Here is a 7,513-nt window from a genome sequence, read left to right as displayed (position 1 = left end):
AGATTGTATAAAAAGGAATATATTATTAAACAGATTTTATACAGCATGTCTCACTAAATTGAAACCGCATGGAAATTTTTCATTATAATTTTATGATTAAAAATTTATGCATAATACATGAACTTCTTCTTCTTCTAATGGCTCCACGACCCTTTGTGAGTCTTGGCCTGCTTAACAATGTTCTTCCATTCTGCCCTGTCGGATACTTTCCTTCGCCACTGTATGATATTCATGGCTTTAAGATCCCCCTCTATGTCGTCTATCCATCTTTTACGGGTCCTTCCATCTCTGGAATATTTCACAGCTCGATTATCTGGCTTTGATCGGTCTAAATGACCAAGCCAGTTTAGTCTTTGTGACTTTAACAATCTAACATTATCTGCGCTCTGCATTAGTCCATCATCCAGCTCGTGGTTCATTTTAATTCTCCATGTATCCTTAGTATTTTGCGTTCCAATATTCTCAGTTGATTTTCATCAGTGGTTGAGAGGGTTCACATCAGCGTTGCCAGATTTTTTTTTTGCCAAGTCGGGATTTAGGAACTTTTTGAGTGAAAAAAGCGGGATTGTTTCGTCGAAAGCGGGACATAGTGAAAAAAGGTATATAATCAAAAATATTTGAATATTTATCTTTTTATTTTAGTTCAAATTACGTTTACGAGACATTAAGATAGTCACCTAGTGAAAATATCAATAGAAAATAAATTTTAATAAAAATATGGTATTTTAAATCACATTTACCTTATCATTAAAATATTGAGTCTTATTCGTCTTCTGAATAAAAAAATAAAAAACAAATCAGATATCAGAATCAAAAACGTTTTATTCGTTAGAAAAATGTGGCGTTTCAAACAAAAGTCATAGAAGTTAGAGTTACAAATTATAAGAGAATAATTTTATATATTTATAAGAATAAAAGTTATAAAAGATATAAGAATAACAAAATAAGAACAATAAGAGAATATTTTAATTATTTATAAGAATTACTTATTCATATTTTTGTGAGGATTTAACTTCTTTCAAAATATCCCTTTTCTCTTTAGTAAATTTAAAGAACTCTTCACAGGATAGCTGTAGATTAAACTGGACGAGTAATTCTGCTTTAATTAACTTTACGGAACATTTATTTCTCGCATCTGACCATTTCAAATTCATCTGCGAAAAAACTCGTTCCGGAAAGCAGTTTGACGTTGGAGTACTTAATATAAAAGATACGAGTTTAAACATATTCCTGGTATCTTTTTTTGGAAACTGTTGAAAGAGCTGTTGCCATTTCTGTGCGGTGGTGGCAGTGGTGTCTTTGGAATTTCCCACTAATACGTCCAAAGATGATTTCAACAAGTTAAATTCTTCATATAGGTGATCTACCGAAATATTGTCTGTCAATTTCAATAAAGCGATAGCATTTTCAATCATGTCGACACTAATTTCAGTTTCCAGATTTAGGAATTTAAGTCTAGCAAAAATATTCTCATCTGAAAAATTATAACGTTTTTCTATATATTTTTGGCAATTTGTGTAAAATAGTTTAAAGTCTTCGATGACTTTGATCTCTTCAGATTCAACTAATTTATTTAAAATAAGTTTCGTCTGGTAGCCGAAAAACCCATCCTTCTGTCTTTGAATCAGTCTTGAACGGAAGAGGCATAATGACTCATGCATTTCGGTTATGGCAATGTCATTTCCCTGAGACTCTTTTATTAATGTACCAAAAGCACTCATCACATTATAAACAAAATTCAAGTAGGCTAGAGTTTTTGTTTCCTCTGCTTCAGAACCAAAAATTTTTTCAATGGCTTTCGCACATGATTCTTTTTTATCAAAGTAGCTTTTCAAAGCAGGCCAAACCTTGATTATTCTCTCAACAGCAGGACAGAGCGACAAAAATCTTGTATTTACGTGACGTAATAACTCGACCCACTCCATTTCCGTAGTTTCAAATATCTCCATCAATTCCGCACGACGTTTAGCTGAATGTGAGAAATGGCCATATATTTTTAAGATGATAGCTTCTACATCGATGTCTAATCTATCACATGCAAATTTGCTCATGTTATGCAAGATGTGAACTGAACAGTTAGCTTTTAATATTTTTTCGTTTTTGGAATGAAGATTAGTGAAAACAGAATGATTTGAACCAAAGTTTACATTTGCATTGTCTGCACCATATGATGTTACTTGCGATAATTTTAAGTTATGTTTATCCAGTGTTTCACAAAGTACCTTTGTTATTTGGTCGGCAGTTTCGTCATTACTCTCCACAAAATCTATTAATTTGTTTTGTATTCCTTTGTCAAAACTGAAATATCGCACACATATTGGAAACATTTTCCGGTTTCCTTTATTGCTGGCATCCGTAGAAATCGAAAAAAATAAATCTTCTTTTAAATTTTGAACTACGTCCTTCAAAGCTTCTTTTGCCAATACTTCACAAACTATTGCTTCGCTCTTTGTCCTACCACATTTAACATTCTTAGCTATCTTAGAATCGGCGTACATGAGAGGTAATAACTTTTGAAAACAATCCAGACTATTGTAGCTTAACGAATGTTTAACGGTGTGATATACAGAAGTAATTTCTGCAGCTGACGTTTTGTATATAATATCATCGCGATCACGATCAGATGTTGAAGTACCCGGTGCCTGGAAATAGCTAGTTAAGTTTCTTGCAGCACGAGAACTAGTGATCTTCAAGTGACTATTTGTTTTGGAATGCTTCACTACGTCGTTTAATCCGCCATGTGAAATAGTAAACTCTTTTTTACACAGTGTACAGTAAGCTTTATACTCACCCGACGCCACAGAACGCAACCAATTGTGATCATTCTGCCAATTTGAACTGTATTTGGTGAGGCGATGTTTTCCTAGTTTGATTTTTTTCTTGGGTGTAATGTCTTCCGGTTTCGAGCAATCCGAAACATCACTATCGGTTTCATAAGTTTCATTCATCTTTCGTAAAAAAACTGGAACTTTTGTTTTCTTATTGCAATTACACTAAATTTCGCACCTAACGCAACTCACTACCTCACTGATTTCAAGCTCGAAAACAAATGGTATTCGTTTTTCTTTCGTAAGTAATCACAGCTACTCGCTTACGATTCAAATAAGAACAAGAAAAGAGCAGAAGAGAAAGAGAAGATGTTAGCAGTCGCACGCACCGATTGCGTGAGGCACAGAGGCACCCTCTCTCTCGCCTCGCCCGCGCTTATATTCATTATGCGCTGGACAGGCGGCCGGTCCACACTTGTTTGTGCCAACCGCTGCGCTTTCTCAGTACGCTGCACGCAGGGTCGAATTATTCCCAAAAAGCGGGATTGAGCCTGTCCCGCGCGGGACATTTAATTTTGAGTTAAAAATCGGGACGTCCCGCGAAAAGCGGGACGTCTGGCAACGCTGGTTCACATCCATATGTGACCACTGGTCTAATTCCTGTTTTGTAAATTCTAAGCTTAGACTCAAGATTCAGTAATTTACTGTTCATTAAGTCTTTGTATGTATAAAAACACTTGTTAGCGCTAAGAATCCGTGCTTGTATTTATTGACTGGTGTTGTCATTTATTATTGAGCCTAGGTAGGGAAGATCGGAGGCATATTCGTAGGTATGGTTGTCTATCTTCAGATTCTCATGCTGATTCGACTTTGTGCACTACATATATTTTGCTGCTACGACCAAACGTAGTAGCTTCCCGATCGAGCTCTATAGCTTTTTCGCTTAATATCCTTTTGTTGCGGCTTATTATGGCAACATCATCTGCATATGCGCAGATTTACATATAATATTACATGATATTACTCATCATAAGTCATAATGCATATTCCAAAACCTAAAACGTAACTTTCGGATCTTATGTCATCAAATAAGGATTACTCTGAGGAGTTATGTAAGGAAAAGTAAATTAGTTCAACTTTGGACAATATCGAAAGAAGTTATTACAAAAATTTATAATAACTAAAAATTAATTCACGTTCCGCTGTTGCTGATTACAAGTTCGGATGAGAAAAGAGCATAGTGAAGTATGATAGGTCTTGGTAATAGTATCCATGCCAAGTGGATGCTGTCAATAAATGTCAAGAAGTAATGCTCAACTCTCCAGTTGTGGATGCCACTAGCAAATCCTACCCACGAAGGGATGGGTGAAGGCGAGTGTCCAGCGCCTTAAGTCTGAACCATCTTGGATAAGGTAATCCTCCTAACTATGGTTACGAAATCTCAAGATAGGAAAGCCGAACTGAATTCAAGGCGACGACCCAGACACTGAACTAAGAACAATAAAACTGAACGATTAGTACCTGAAATGTAAAAACGCTATATAGCACAGCGGGACTGAAGTTCTCCAAGATCAACTCCTAAAATATAAAAAACATTGCAGTCATTCAAGAGATGCGATGGACAGTGACCGACATTATGCATAAAAAAGAACATGATATGTATTACAGCCGCAACTCGCAATGACACGAGTTTGGAACTGTGTCTTTAGTATATAAAAAAACATAAAATTATTGGTTTTAAAGCCATAAATGATCGGTTATGTATTCTCCACATAAAAGGACAATTTTTGAATGTAGGTATACCTGATTAACGTATATGCGCCAACCGAGGAAAAAACGAAGAAATTAAAGATCAATTCTACGAAGACCTTATATAATATATCTACGGGGGTCCTACAGCCTCTGCCGCATTCCGCATTTCGATCTCCACCTTTCTCGTTCGGTCCATTCTTTCTCATTTATGGCTCTATCTCTCATTATTCCTTTGATTCCTTCTCTCCATTCCAGTGCTGGTCTTCCTCTCCTTCTTCTATTCCATAGAACATAGTTTAAAGCCTGTTTTGGCCATCGTTCATCATCCATTCGCATTACATGCCCGTACCATAAAAGCTGTTTGGATTCTACGGTATTGTAGATTCTTCCTGTTCTTCTTCTTATTTCTTCATTTGGGATGCGATCAAGTCTAGATATCCGACACGCTCTTTTTAGATAGTAAATTTCTACTACTTCCAGTTTTTTCTTCTCATTCATTGTCATTTGCCAACATTCAGGTCCGTATATCAAAATTGGTTCTACAACCGACTTGTAGATTGTAATGTTGGTTTGTAAACTAATTTTAGGAGACCAAAGTAACGAGTTTAGTGTTTGTACCACATTTCGACCCTGTTGTATTTTCTGCTGGATGTCCCGTTTCGATGTTCCTTCCTTCGCTAAGACTGTCCCTAAGTATTTAAATTCTTCGCATTGTTTTATATCTCTAACTGAGAGTTGTGGGTCTCTTTCTTCGTCTTTTATTCTAATATATTCTGTTTTCTTTATATTGATTGTGAGTCCTCAATTTTCGTATTCTTCGGTTAACTTTCGAATCATATAATCCATATCTTCCGCATCATTTGCCATAATCACTTGATCGTCAGCGAAGAAAAGATTTGTTAGGTACTTGTTTCCAAGTTCAATTCCCATTCCTGTGCATTTTCTCCTCCAGTTGTTTAATGCTTCCTGAATATAGATTTTAAATAGAGTTGGGGACAAAGAACATCCTTGTAGCGTTTTGTTAGAGGAAACGGGTCTGCAATTTTATTTTCCATTTTAACGGCACTTTTTGCATTTATGTACATGTTCGCAATGGCGTTCATGTATGCCTTACTTAGGCCTGCCTTCGTCAATACTTCAAATAATCTTTTTAAGGGAACTGTATCATAGGCCTTCTCTAAGTCAACGAACACTAAATAAGTAGGTAAATTTCTGGCTGTTCGTTTCTCTGTAATTTGTTGAAGTACAAATATATTATCAACACAAGATCTGCCAGCACGGAATCCACTTTGATCTTCTATTTCCTCATATTGGTTTTCGATTCGTTCTTTTATCAATCGACCATACAACCTCCCCAATGAACTAATAACGCTTATACCTCTGTAATTTTTACAGAGGCTTCTTTTTGTCTCCTTTTTTGTGGATAGAGCTTATGCACGCCAAACTCCAATCTTCTGGAATATTTTCTTGTTTGATTAGACATTTATTAAAGATCTCTGCTAAAACTTCTATTAGTATTGACGGTCCACATTTTATTAACTCAATGGGGATGTTTCCAGGTCCTGCGGTTTTTCCAGTTTTCATTTCCGTTAAGGTTCGTCTTATCTCATCCACACTGATTGGCTGTACTTCGTACGACCTTGAAAGACCACGTACGAAGACCTTGAAAGAGCATATTATTGCCTTCACGATGTTACTGATGACAATGGGTGCGTTCGGACGACCATATCGGCTGGCTGTCAGCAGAAATCGGCTGAGTGGTTGCATCCCAGTTGCATCCAGCCGTGATAGGGAAAGCTTAGTAAATCTCTCAGCGGCTGACTTCCAGCGGTGACGTCTGACAGCTACTGCTGGCTCAGCTGTCCAGCCGCTGTGGTCGTCGGAACGCACCCAATGAGTCAATTGGTCAAAACTTATTAGTAAGGCAGCTGTCAAAGACGTGATAGTGGGAAACACATACTTTAATCATAAAAATATCCATAAAGCAACTTGGATCTCACCAAAAGGAAACACTACAAACCAAATTGACCATATTATAATTGACAGAAGCCACTTTACAACAAACCTAATGGGCGTTAAAAGCTATTGACCTAAACCACCAGAGAAGAACGAGGCATTTAGGACCATATAACAACGAAGAACTAGAACAACAATAGATATTTACTATGTACTTAAAAAAACCTTAAGAGGATGGGTACGTATGTATTTTCGGCTGCAATGCTATTCAAATGGGGATTCATTTTTTTTGAATGCTGAGAAAACTAATAAGTATTTTTGAAAAATTTAAACGCAGAATGAAAGACTACTTTATTAGCGAGGGCTAAAAGTCACTGAGAATTTCTATAATGTTTATTTTAATAAGTTACAGGGGTGAAAAACTAAGAGAAAATTTAGTGTGATTTTTAATTTCAAATATCTGATTAAAAATAAACTTTTAATTTATTCTAAGGGACTTTCGGCCCTCGGTAATAATTTAGTCTTTCATTCTGCGTTTCAATTTTTCAAAAATATTTATTGGTTTTTTCAGGATTCGAAAAAAAATGGTGGTAAAAAAAAGAGTAGAGAGCTGTAGAAGAGTTTGCTATGGAACTCTAAGGACCTCATTGCCTTCCTTATGTATGAACAGAAAACAAAAAAAGTTGTGACTGGCTAAATGACACCCAAGTCTATGCCATATAAAAAAAAATCCGTGGTAATATTTTCCAAATCTATCTTTGTCTTACAACGCACTCAGTCGAATAGAATATTGTCAGTCAGACACTGACAATCAGTGATAATTTTATTTCAAATATTTGACATGGCATCTGGAATATTTTGAGTTGTTGATTAAATACTATTGATATATTATAGTGTATTTGCTAAGTAATTGATTTAAGACGTGAACTTAAGAGGAAACAGTAGCGATCAACAGGTAGCGAAAACGCGTTCCAAGATTGCGGCTGTATTTTGAATATTTTTTCGAGATATTTGGCACACGTATTCGTAATATAATA

This window comes from Diabrotica virgifera, chromosome 1 (genome assembly GCF_917563875.1).
Source record: "Diabrotica virgifera virgifera chromosome 1, PGI_DIABVI_V3a".
Lineage (NCBI taxonomy): Eukaryota > Metazoa > Arthropoda > Insecta > Coleoptera > Chrysomelidae > Diabrotica > Diabrotica virgifera.
This window is presented reverse-complemented; position numbering follows the sequence as displayed.